Source organism: Thermobia domestica, chromosome 8 (genome assembly GCF_964235325.1).
Source record: "Thermobia domestica chromosome 8, izTheDome1.hap1.1, whole genome shotgun sequence".
Taxonomy (NCBI): domain Eukaryota; kingdom Metazoa; phylum Arthropoda; class Insecta; order Zygentoma; family Lepismatidae; genus Thermobia; species Thermobia domestica.
The window spans coordinates 19,977,518-19,989,468 of NC_137461.1; the positions used below are offsets into that span (position 1 = coordinate 19,977,518).

At 39.0% G+C, this 11,951-nt stretch overlaps 1 long non-coding RNA gene across 1 annotated transcript; it reads left to right on the forward strand.

Moving 5' to 3' along the window:
* The first annotated feature begins 1,701 nt into the window (after positions 1–1,701).
* Positions 1,702–6,236, forward strand: LOC145691579 (uncharacterized). The gene is made up of 3 exons (XR_014132415.1): positions 1,702–1,933; positions 2,981–3,084; positions 6,123–6,236. It is a non-coding gene; the product is annotated as an uncharacterized LOC145691579 (long non-coding RNA).
* The last annotated feature ends 5,715 nt before the right edge of the window (positions 6,237–11,951 follow it).

Sequence of the window (11,951 nt, forward strand, 5' to 3'; positions counted from 1 at the left end):
AGACAACAAGGTGACCTGTTGTTGAGCAACAGTTAACTACAATGTGCAATGGATAATTTAATAAATTACTTTCCTTGTCTTTTTTCACTTCGGTGTTTGCCAAAAGATAGCTATACAGAGGGTTCCAAAACTTACGGTCGGTAACATGGTGGAATGAAAATGTGTAAACTCGATTACCATACTCACGTATAGACTTCGTTAAATGTCTGAAAAACAAACTTGTGCTTTTACTTGACCAATCAATAGAAATTTAATTTTTACATTTAGACAATAACTGTCCATGGTTTTTTTTTTTTTTTTTGTTTTGTTATTGGTCCGTTAGATCGTGGATATTACAATGAAATTGAGTTGTTTCATATATTGAGAAATATTGAAAGTCTCTTGACATTGTTTACAATCTTCTTATGATTTTTCACAACGCTGATATGAAAGGAGTTTTTATTCCTTTTATTTTGAGTCTTTTCACTTGTCCAGTTTTTTGTTTGTACTGATACGAGAAGAGTTTTTCACCTGTAAGCAATGAACTGAGGTAAGTCAATGGAAGTCTGTCCATAGATAAACGAGATTTCCTTGTCACTGCAGGATTTTATAAAATTTTGTAGCACAAAGAGAGTTCTGGATCCGGATGGAAATTCAGATTTTAGATCACTGTTGCCCATTACTAAACAGTGATGGATCGATCAATAACAGTAATCGATTACCATATCATCCCTCTGGATCAGCCCTGGAGGGGGCTGACAGGCTGCAATCTGGATCCTTGGGTACCTCCAGATACCAGGGGGGGGGCCTTACTCTAGACATCACACTGGGTAGGCAATGGATATGGCTCTGCAATCAGAGAGACTATTAGACTACATAATCATTAAGGCGTTACATAATATCCTTGTCTTATGCGAAGTACTTGTTTACATAGGAAGTCCACCGAATTTCTTTTTTTTTAATTGTTTATTATATATATTTATTCAACGGGGCTGACCACACATCAAATCTAAGAAAGATATAGTAATCAATGGAGCTTGCAAGGGTTACCCAAAAACGAGGCTATTCGAAGATGAGATTCGAATACAGAATGTTTTTCCTCCAGATGTCCTGAATGTGCTGACCACACATCGTCAGCATCTAGGTATAGAAACCTGTTTAAATATTGTATGTGATTGTAATAATATTACAAGAACCAATTTTGTATCATTGAACAAATAAACCAGAAGTCTAGAATTGAGTGTATGTGCGCTGACCACACATTATTGTTAGGATGCCTCTTGTGTTCAAGCTGTGACTGTGGATGAAGATCGAACAATGTCACGGTAAGACAAGTTCTTCTCAAATTGATTGATGTACCTAACTCGGCTTGTTTCGTTGTGAGTGGAATGATAATGATGGAGGAAACTGCATTGTTAAATATTCTTCCACTTACTGTTATAATTAATGGGTGATGAATCATATGGTGAGTAAAACCAAGGTACTTTACAAGGTGGGTCGATACCTAGTGTGTTATGACACGTCAGGACGTAATGGCCATATTGACATACATTTGCCGTATCTGTTGTTTCAGCTGTAGTCAGGTTGAGAACTAGAGTATTAAAAGGAAGTTTGAATTTAGCCAGCGTGGCGGAAGTGAACTAATTATACAGCTTGGTATACTGACAAGTGGCTTGGTAAATTATCAGCTCAGCTGACGAATGTTTGGAGGGAGAGAGGGGAAAAAGGGGGTTTTGCATCGCAACTGAGAGAATTCATCTAGTATACTATTACAGAAGCCAGCTTCAGACCAGTGACATCTCAGCATTGTCAGATAAGTATATTTGCATTGTTTTTCTGATTTAGAAGACAAGAAGTGGTCAGTCGTTCAGATTTTCATGCATGAGTACAAGAAGTCTATTGTATACAATCTTTTATACCTTGGAATGTTACTATTATCTACCTTTTCTTTATGGTGAGATTTTATTCTAGGTTACTGCGTAAACCACAGAACTAATGATCAGAGTTTAGATTCAACAAGATTTAAATCAATTTAGTTATACCATTGCAAATATGCTAGTTAAGAAAATTAGTTCCAGAGTATCATCAAAATTTTGTTAATGAATTTAACTAAAAACAATACTTGTAACTTATCTAAAGCAGACTAATAAAAGGTTCTGGCAACTAATTGAACTAAAACACAATCAAGGAGAACTGATATAACTTTAACCATGCAAAATTTCATAATGGAACTGCATTTCTAGCTTTACACTTTATTACACCTTAAGTACTCATAGTGTTCAAGACAAGACGTATCTCACAATAGGGCAATCCAGCACTTGAGAAATGCTCAGTTACCGTGCATATTATTTTTTTCACAATTGTAGTGTCTCGCTAAATCTCTAATAATTTGTTGTCTCAATCGTTATAGGTTTCTTAAAATAATACTGTAGGGTTTTAATTCTATAAGGTTAATTAAGATAAATGAGTCCCTCAGAGGAGGCCGTCTTATCTTGGGCACATGGTGATGTATTCATTATATTGCATCCTTTTTTTTGTAAGTAACTTAGGAAGAATAATAAAGGAAAATGTCAAATTCCCCTTTTACACTCAAGTGATTAAAAACTTATAACTTTTAACAGAAGTATAAACAGAAAACGAATACTCAGTTATTTCCAAGGTGTAGGTCCTTCCACTGCTTTTTTACCTGGGCCGGTTCTGCTACTTCGGCTTCTGTAAGGAAAAACCTGAAACGAAAACAAAAAAAAATTCTCCCACACACACATAGCATTATAGGCTGGACGTGGGAACCTGAAGTTGAGTGCCCAAGTTGAGTGTAGTGTCCCAGCTACTTATTAGTCGAATTTGACGAACTTGGTAGTTAAGGCGTGACTGGGTTTTGAAGGAGAGCTATCTTATTTAATTTTTGAAATATTAAGTATGAGGCTAATTATTGTTTTTATTGAGTATGATAATCAACGAGTTTAAATAAGATCTTAACTTTGTGGTTCATATTTTTCAGCTTGTTGGAGTATACATACCATCTGTTGCTCGGAAAACACAAAGGAAGGAGAAGAGAAGACGTACGTCTCCAAAGACACTAAGGGGAGGTTTTCTTGTTACAGGGTAAGTACTATCACCTTGACTTGTTAGTGTGTTATTTTTGAAACATGCATTTCAAGTTCTTCACGTCAATGAAATCTCAGTTCATACCCTGGGTGTATCCCATACTGATTGTTATTATTACTGAATTAAGTGAAAAATTACAATGAAAGGGAGTGACCTAAGCTACAATGTAACAGTGATTATACAAAATGCGATTTGCATAATCTGTGATGTTAGTAAGTGGATCCCTAAGGGAGAACAAACGTGGTTACGTGGTTGTCATTCATGCAAAAAGTGCTTGAGTCGGGACTCGATCTCCGACTTATCTGTTTCCTTTCAACGTGATCTACAATTTCGTAACTGCCAATCACCTCCGGTAATTGAGACCATTTTTACAACGATATTAATGTTGACTGGAATATGTCGGGGCTCGAACTCAGGACCTCTAGTGTAGGTAGTGAGGGTATGTGATCCACTAAATGTCTATTGAAAGTATTTGATTCTAACCTACTTTTACATAACCAATTCAAATACAAGCTTGCGCTCATGCGGAGCGATAATTTAGATATAGGATAGAAGAATTGATCCAGCGGGGGGGGATCGAACCAGGAATCGTCAAGAAGCAAGTGCTTAACAAGACTACGGTGTATCCTGATCGTGATGATTTAATGGGCAACATTATTATTATTAGTCATTTCATTGTAATGTCATTTCCCTATTTTCTCTTTATTTATCTATTTTCCTGTTGTAAATGCTGGCGGGTTCTTTGCTGTTGACTTTTCGCGCAACCGTCATCCTGAGTCGGATGCACTTCCGTCATCTGATAAGAGTTGATTTCCTTTTAGTTTTTTAATGCAAAATGAAAGGCGGGTGTTGAGGAAGTATCCACGTCATTATAAGAAATGATAGTCTATTAACTTTGAAGTATGAAAGAGTACTACGTTTGTTGGTGTATTTTGATTTTATTTCCCTTACAAGTATAATTACTGTCACGTTCATATAATTATGTCCTAAAGTGTATTACTCTCATGGAATGTTTGACTTTGATTTAACATGTGTCAACGGTGCTTGTGCGCTGTTGTTATGTGGTGTTTCCATTTATCAAACAGGGCCGCTTATGGAGGGGGCTACCAAGTGTGAAAGTCTCATGACTTCTAGGTATTAAGTCTAGGTTTTATTCTGAGTAGAGTTCAGTTATGTTATACTAGAACTCGAGAGTCCTTAATCTATATGAACATACAAATGAACTATATCTATATGACACAAATGAACTTACTAATAACAATTAGCTATAAATAAAGAAAATTAATCCAAAGTTAAAATCCTAAGTAAGCAGAAACCTAACTAACTGACGATGTGAATAAAATAAAAGGATAACTAAAGTAATATCTAAGAGTTGTTATACCACTTAATCAGTTACTACTGGATTATATCTGATATCATTGTACAATATTTGTTTTATTTTATTTTCTTTTATTTTATTTTATTTTATTTTTTTTTATTATTATTATTATTTTTTTTTTATATATTTTAGTTATGCATATCTATATGTATATAATCCTTCCCGCCCAGACTCCTCAGAAAAAAAAAAAAAGATAAAATAAAATAAACCTAGAACTTCAGCGCAATAAACCTTAAAGGCTGAAAAGTGTAATGAATAAAAAGAAACAATACTGAATAATAAAACTAAGACTACACAATATATATGAGGAGCCTGGTAGGTGAGGTGAACAAATGTCAGGCAACATATATAAGGTCATAAAAAGGAAGCAAATTCAGGTAGCAAATATATTGACAGCACTTAATGGCCGGGAAGAGTATATACAAAAGAAATTTGAGGAAAAATAATATGTAGCAATGAAGCACAAAGCAATCACAAGCGGGTCAACTACCCGTTAGGGGATGTAAATACGAATCACTGACGTAATTGGTGCCCGACAGGCAATGCATTGTGTAACCGCCAGTCCACAAGCAACACAGGTGGCGGCATGATTGCATGGTCGGAATACCAGTTGTACTTCTTCAAGGAGACAAATTTTACACAGGGAATTTTGAGGGGAGGGGGTGTGATTGTCTGTGGGGTGGTCGGAATTTTCAACAACCTCATTAGCGGCGACCGGGATCTCAGTATCTGGCAATACTACTGGTTGTGGGGTAGGTTGGGGTTGATCTTGGGATGCCGGCTGTAACACGCGAGTGACGAAATCTTGGCCCTTATGAAGTAAGAGAAAAGCGCAGCGGGGCGCATAACGCGCGTGTTCTACCCAGGGGTCATCGGTGGGCTCCCATCGATGAAGGCCCTGACCACAGAAAAAACAGATAGTTTGGTCTCCTTTTTTCGCATAAAAGAAACCAGCTCGACTTAATGCCTGTGGAGTTTGAGCTAGCGCAGGGGGCCACAAGGAAAAAGACTCCAATCGTTGTTCTTCGAGAGTGTAGTGTGGATATTTGGGTCCAGTTATTGTGATTTCTGAAGTGCCTGCGATGGCAGGGGATTGCCCCTGTGAGAATGAGAGACGCTCTGGGCGGGAATTGGGCATATACGTCCAATGATAGGGGCCACATTCGTCTCTACCTTTTGGAAAATTCTTTAAGAGCGGGCAAGAAGGTGAACACTGACGATGCAATGCGGTCGGATCATCCCCTGGTTCAAAAAGACCAATCTGCAAATTACAAAATATACAAGCTACTCTATCTGGTTTGCAGAGGAAATAAAATCCAGCGCGTGCTAACGAAGCGGGCGAAATAAAAGATACCGACCAGTCAGTAAAAGTTGATAATCGAACATGTTCATCACGTAGAGCGTCCATGGATGGGCCAGGTGCAGATGGTGTGGGTGTAGGCTCCATGGTGGCTAGAGGAGGAGGAGACAATAAAAAAAAAATAAGATATAATAGTGTTCCTAAAAGAAAGAGATCTGGAGAGAGAGAGTGATATGTTGAGATGGGGGGATAGGCGCCCCCTTTTCTTTTTTGAGCTTGTTGTAATTATCGTCCTAGCATAATATAAATATAAGGTATGCCAATGGGCAGTGTTTAATTGCGTTATTTATTTTATAGGTTTGGGTTTATCCAGTAACACTTAAGTATCGTGGCGGCGATTGTTGCTGACAGTATGGGCGACGGCGAGCTCGTACAAGAGCACGTCTACGCAGTGTAATGCCAGTAAAAATAACAGACAACAGTCCGATGACCAAGGTAATTACCATAAATACTACATTAATGAGAAACATTGTCGAATAGTCTGTTAATATAGGTTCTGAAGATGGGAACCCTGAACGAAGGGTACATGGGTGACAAATGAAAGGTACGGTCTCACTGGGTATGTCTTGAAGCCATTGCACAGGAATTAGTTTTACAACACGTGCTTTTTCCACGTGATGAGTAATGCAAGGATAAATAGATTGTTGTACAACCCCTTGTAGTCGCACAGAGCATCGACAACCAAGATTTATCAAAAAACTGCCATAATCATCTGGGGACATCATATTTGGAATGTCCGTTTCTGGGCATGAAATATGAATCGACAATCCACGTCGGGCAAGAATCGTGACAGTAGTGAAATTTAACCGATGAAATAGGTCAACCGACGGTAAATATTTGCATTTCAGAGGACAATTGTCTCGGATGGCCGAAGAATTTGAGTGCAAAAGCGATAGGAGACAGGGTATTATGGAGAATTCGTGCGGTTGAAATTCACGAGCTAAACAAATGGTCTCCTTTGAAAAATCACAGTCTACGGTCATAAGTTTATTGGACGGCCATCGGGTTACTATATGTTGGATAGGTAGATCTACATGACAAACTCCCTTACTCCTTTGGAAAGGAATAATACGCAAATGTTGGAGTTGTAAGGTAGTTCCGCGTTGTCGTAAAGGAATTTTAATAGCCATGATGACTTGTGTAGGCGCAATGATACACTCACTAAGTTTATACGAGTAGAGAATCGAAATATCTGAGGGGGGTATGACTAACTCATACTCTGTTGTCTTAAGCCGGTGTTCTAATTCATAAGTCAAGTTAAGTAATAAATCAGGGGGGAGTAAGGTAGGGGTGATAGAGTTCGTTAAGCATGTTGCAACCAATTGATCCCACGTTTGAATGTTATGAACAGTTCGTAAGGTTTTCCATGGAATCATTGACGCATGTTGAGCTAACCTTAAGTTACCAAGAAAGGTTTGGAGCTGTGAAGTAGTAATCCAAGCTTGCTTAACGTGGACTTTCGTGACAAAGACAAAGGCATAGCCTTGCTGATTATGATCTTGCATGAGTACTTCTAGATTATTTGGAGGTAGTTTGTTCCAAATGTTTTGTCCATCGGGCGGTACGAACGACTCGTATAGAAATTCAAGTACTAGTGGTAACGATGAATCATAAAGGATAACGTGCGGATCACTGTCTGTAATCACGCCAGAATGGGCAAGGGTCGAAAGTTCTAGAGCATGCGCCTCACCAGTAGCGAGCAATAGTAACGTGATCGTTGCTAGTCATAAATTAGTATTACGAGGAGGGGCTGGGGGACGTCGGTCCTGACTCGAGGAGGGTTCCTCTAGGGGTTGGGGGGTAGGTGGAGGGGGGTTTCGAAGAACAGAAAAAACTCGAAGACACAGTGTCTTATAACAACAAAATAGAAGAATTCCCGAAATTGTTATTCCAATAACGGCATAAAGTAGTGGTTCTGTTATCTCATGAATAATGCCTTGAGCTTTCACCGGCTGGGGGTAAGTAAGCAGAAGAGGCCACAGAGTGCTCTTTAAACGAAGGGTCATATAAATCATGCATAAGGTAAGAACAGTGTTCCATACGAACAAAATCGTAAGATACGGTCTGCCACTGATATCTGATACTTTAATTGTTTGGGGAAGTGCGATGGGGGTTAGCCTATGAGATTGTAATGGCGGCTCATAGTAGGTTACCTTTACTGACCAATTTTGGTTTAATGTCGCATTAAGGTCGGTGAATTCCAATTCACCTAAGAGATTTTTAGGTAATTTAAGAGTCTCTAAGGGTAACCAAGTTAAGGGTAGTAAACGCTTGACGGCAGGATCCATGATGGAGTCCTTGGGGCATGGGAAACGGGGAGGAATTCGTAAATGAGAATTAATTTCCAATGCACACTTACAGTGCAGGCTAACTTTGAGAGACCCAGGAGTAAAAGGATCCTGTTTAAGACTTTCACTCTTGTCTGGGCATATCATGGTCATTTGACGGGGAGGGTTAGTAATAAGATAGGTGTCTTCACTCAAGGGAGTGATAATGGGTTGTACGTGTGGATAACAAGTAAATGCACAAAATTGATTGATTTCCGCGACCGAAGATGTTTGCCACAAATGATAGATACAATTCGGAGCTTGGAAAGATGTACGTGTTATTTCCGGTATTTTACAAAGTCCATCAGGTCTGTTCAAACACGTGATAATATCGTAGTCGGTTAAAATAGATTCATATTCAGAATTAGTAGCCAGTAGGGCCGGTTCATGTATTACCTTGCACGTTTGATTTTGGTAGTGAAATGGTAATGGAATCAAACGGAATAATTTTATGGGGTGAGCCCCACGAGTGATTGGAATTTTGGCAATCAACGTCACACTATTTCCTACAAAATGGCAGGTGGTTGTACGTAAATTATAGTAGCGAAATATTTCCGATTGTGGTATAGCCAATGAATATCCTTGTTTCTGAAGTCGAAGCGCTAAAACCTGTAAATCACGCGCTAATTGTTTGGGGTTAACTGCTGTTAACGACATACTTCCCTCAATGCAAGCAGTGTGGATGTCCTTATGTTGGCGCTCGTATTGGAGCGTAGCAAGGAGCTTGCTTAGGGTGAGAACTTGCACTGACAATGCGGTATCATGATTACGAGCTACTTGCTCGATTACCCTATTTACTGCCTTCTGAAGCGATTTCACTTTATCCTGTATTGAATGTACAGCATTGTTCACTTGGGTAGAGAAATTTCTTGTAGAGTCTCGAGTCAATAGTATGTTATGATGATCTGAATGTATTTGATCCACTATTTGATTCAACAATTCACCCATCTTTCTTTGGTTGGTAACGTAATTTTGGAAGGTACTTTTCGACACAGTGTTACAACACCAAGAGAGAAAGCTACCAATGAAATCTAAACCGCGTTTTGTTTTATCTGTTCGAAATGCTGTGAGGTCAAGAAATTCTTGCTGCAATTGTAAGTCAGTGATCTTTTGGATTTCTACAATTGATTGCAACAATGTACATGAATGTTCAGACGCCTCTCTAGTCTGATCGCAATAACCGGAAGTGAACGCTTGCTGAAGAGTTTTGAATTCATCATGCAACTGAGGTAGATTGTATATGGGTATGGTATAAGCCAATATAGCTAACTTATGATAGGGTACCTGAGAAGTTAGTAGTTCCCAAAACACTCCTGCATTCGCAAGTACAGGAAGAACGCTTTCCTGGTTGGATAATGGAAGACAAGAACTTCCAATTCCCAATATAACAAAAAGATAATGACGAATTAACATTTTTCTGAAAGAAACAATAAACAGAAACAATTATATAGGATAACATATCGCCGAGAAACCCGGCTTACGACGGTATGATAATAATACCTTATTTATTTATTTGCATTGGACCATCAACTATTGTGTCAAATCAACAGGGATATGTTTAATATTAATAAGGTAGAGTAATCACGTATAGTCTGACCGTGGGTTTTATATATTTAGGGGTTCTTTGCCTTAAGGTACCGGTTAAAAAGAAATGTATTCCTCTTCCAAAACCTCATTCCATGTGACGGGTCGGGAGGCAACTCGCAGTTGGAGGGTTGCATCACTTGTTCCCATTACCAGGAATATGCGAAATGCGAACCCGTACGTAGCGTACACACTTCTCATCCAACGCGTGGTTTTTAAACCAAAAAGTTTCAACCATCCCTTGAAAAGGATAAGGTTTCCTATCTGACAATATCGAAATGCAAGATAGCGTCGCAGATAGTATCGAAAAAAGGGTGGAAGTATCTTGGAAGCTTGTCGGGAGGGAATGAATGCAAATAGCTTATCCCAGAGTTTTCTTTCCCACAATGTTATGTACGTCCACACTCGTAGGGGAATGACACTACCTCTATTAGTGGTGATATGGCAGCGTCGATCTCCAGAATTGGAATCCGTAAGAATATCCGTTTCCGGAGAGAGACAACAAGAACAGTGTTCCTGTATCCATCGAGCGATGCTGGACATACCTAAGATAGGCTATTGTTTGATCCGTTAAATTATTAACCGTATCCGCAAGGGCTTTGGGGGACAATTGTCGGTATATTAGGCTAAGGCAGATAACTTCTAGGGCTTCCAGGAAATCTACAGATAAATGGACATATACCAAGTCCGGGGGCAGTTGTCGATTTATGCAAGATAGAATTTGAGCCACAAAGGATTTTGCAAAATATTTCCGCTGAGAGATGCGAGTGAAGAGCGGCATGGGGCGTACAGCTAAGTGATAAAAGTTTTAACTTACAACCTTGTCCTGAGACTGACCTTCTACCGTCTGACCTCTCTACGAAAGATAAAACGATAATTATATGGTCATCGTAAATGAATTGTGACTTATAGGGGATAGTTGTCTGTTTCTATTAGACTTAGCTACTAATGATCTTATTACTATTATGTCATGCCTTAATTTGTTTAGTTATTTATTTATTTATTTATTTATTTATTTATTTTTTTTAATGAGTAATTCTCTCTCCTATCTCTTTCCAGATCGGGGATCTAGGAGCCGTTATCATCCACAATTTATCGAAGAGGAAGGCGGTACATATGAAGTGTAAGGTGGGAGGATCTTATGGTTCATCACAAGTATTAATCTTTGTTATGGCTTTACCGCTCTCCTTCTCCTTCGGAAATTAGGTCCTCTAACATACAAAATGGATCCGCCCAAGAGGGTGATTCTATTTTTTTCGAGTACCAGCTGTGTAATTTTAGTACTTGCTGGATTCCACATTCAAGATGATTTTGTAAGTGCTCTGAAAGGGGCCAGGGTACTATGGGGTCAGGCAACTGGTCTAAGGAAACATTAATCAAAGGTTTAAGGTCCAGGATAAACCATTCCTGGCATGCTTCTCTTAAGGCGGCTGCCGTCGGCTCGCCATAAACGAACACCGTGGATCCCATTGGGATCTTGTTTTTAATTTCGCCTAACGCTTCATGTAAATAACATTCTCCTTGGTCATACTCTAGCGACTGGACTTGTTCATAAAGCCATGCGGTAATTTGTTGATCTGGGGTAAGTTGATCATGGGTGATATAGGGTTTTAAAATATAATTTATGGGATCCAACTCTAGTAGCTGTTGGCTAGTCCGTGGGGGCACTATCAAAGCTGATAGTTCCTTGTATATTTGAAGTCCGGGCGCTAGTTGAAGGCCTTCCAGCGCGAAGAAATAAGCGGGAGCAATGTGAAAGTTGTTCGTTTGGCTTACACTTTCATTTATTTCCGCGTCCTCGCTATCCAGTTGTAGGAATTCCTTTTCTTCCCAGAAATGTGCCATGTCAGAATATAAATTCTATAATTAAAGGGAAAACACAACATTGGACCTTGGTGCTGCCATGGTCGGGTTGCACTTAATCTACCTTATTCTATTTTTAACCTTAACTTATTTATTACCCAAATTTGTCCTTACCTCTATATACTAGCGATTAACTAGTATTGGTCAAACCTGACAAAATGTTCACCAGAAAAAGAAAAATCGGTTATTATTTCTGCTTGTTTGGTGGAACCGAAGGATTATTTTCTTTAGTCTGATTCCTTGTAGTCACTGTCGATTTTTGTGGACCCTGTGAAGTCCGGCCGAAGGTGCTTGGCCTTCCTCCATTTACTTTAGGGTTCCATTTATTCTGCATATCACGGGTGTTTGTTTG